The sequence below is a fragment of the Suricata suricatta genome, chromosome 5 (assembly GCF_006229205.1).
Source record: "Suricata suricatta isolate VVHF042 chromosome 5, meerkat_22Aug2017_6uvM2_HiC, whole genome shotgun sequence".
NCBI lineage: Eukaryota > Metazoa > Chordata > Mammalia > Carnivora > Herpestidae > Suricata > Suricata suricatta.
This window is the reverse complement of record NC_043704.1, coordinates 58,662,201-58,664,172: the sequence shown is the minus strand read 5'-3', so window position 1 is coordinate 58,664,172 and position 1,972 is coordinate 58,662,201.

The following is a 1,972-nucleotide window of genomic DNA, read 5'->3' as shown; positions in this document are numbered from 1 at the left end:
AAGTATATAGGTTCATTTTTATACTATATCTAAGAACTAGCATCATTAATCATGATGACTTTTGGTTAAATTTAAGTTGTATTCAGAAGGCCAAACAGATAGAAGTGGATTTGTAATATAATTTGGGAACACTGTGGTCAAGTAGCTACTATAAAGAGTGTTGATAGGGCACCTGGGTGGCTCAGTTGGTTAGGTGTCAGACTCTTGATTTCAGCTCAGGTCATGGTCTCATGGTTTGTGAGATTGGATTCTCTCTCTCCCTCTCCCTCTGCCCCTCCCCTACTTGTGCTCTTTTTCTCTCAAAATACATAAATTAATAAAAAAAGAACTTAGCAAACTCCACACCCCCCAAAAAAACCAAATAATCCAGTTACGAAATGGTTAGAAGACAGGAAAGGCCATTTCTCCAAAGAAGATGTACAAATGCCTGACAGACACATAAAAACTGCTCAACATCACTCATCATCAGGGAAATACAAATCAAAACCAAAGTGACATACCACCTCACATCTTTCAGAATGGCTAAAATTAACAACTCAGGAATTAACAGATGCTGGCAAAGATACAAAGAAAGGGAAACCCCTTAAACTCTTGGTGGAAATGTAAACTGGTGTAGCTACTCTGGAACAGTGTGTAAGTGTCTCAAAAAATTAAAAATAGAACTACTCTGTGATTTAGCAATTGTACTACTAGGTGTTTATCCAAAGGATACCAAAAAGGCTGATTTGAAGTGGCACATGTACCCCAATGTTTATAGCAGTGGTATCAACAGTAGCCAAATTATGGAAAGAACCCAAATGTCCATCAACAGATGAATGGATAAAGAAGATGTGACAAATATATACACAATGGACTATCACTCAGCCATCAAAAAGAATGAAATCTAGCCATTTGCAATAACATGGATGGAACTAGAGTGTGTTATGCTACGTGAAAAAAGTCGATCAGAGAAAGACAAATGCCATATGATTTCACATATACGTAGCATTTGAGAAACAAAACAAAAGAACATAGAAGAAGGGAAGGAAAAATAAAATAAGATAAAAGCAGAGAGGGAGGTAATCCACAAGAGAGTGCTAAAAAGAGAACAAACTGAAAGTTCCTGGAGGGGAGGTGGGTGGGATGATGGGCTAAATGGGCGATGGGCGTTAAGAAGGGCGCTTGTTGGGATGAGCACTGGGTGTTACATGTATGCAGGTGATGAATCACTAAATCCTACTCCTGAAACCAATACTATCCTACATGTTAACTAACTTGAATTTACAGAAAATCTTGGAATAAAATAAAAAAGAATATTCATACTCAAAACTTTACAACATTCTTTTTCATAGCCCACAGGCTCTAGAATCAGACAATGTCAAATTTGCTTCCCAATTTTGCCACTTAATCACTATGTATCTTTGGGCAATTTTCTTAACATCTCACAGCCTCTATTTTCCCATCTGTATCTAAAAATTATACTCACCTAGTTAATGTAAATCATCCTTATAGGATGCTTATCACATTGCTTAACACATTAATCTTAAGTACTAATTATTACTATTATACATTTATTTTCTGAGGTTTTTGCAGATTCTTCAAAAGTTCCATTTTAATAATTGAATAATCTTTCATTGTGACAACATTATATTTTTTCAAAAAATTTCTTGTGATTGGCATTTTGGTGGTTATATCTTTTTTCTTATCTTGGAGTGTGATAAAGTGTTATTAAATATTCTATGTTTTCAATATGGATATGCATTAGTATATTCTTTTACAGAATTGAATATGGTAAATAAATTTGTAGTATCAACTTGAATATCAACAAAGCAATGGTAAATCAAAGAGCATTTCAGATTTAAACTCCCATGTCTAGAAGTGACATATAGTCACAGAGAACATATGTCTGCTTGTGTCTTTCAGGTGCTTCTCGTTCTCCTTATACTCCGTTGTATGCATTTGCTTCATTTGGTTTATCCATAATTTTTCTATG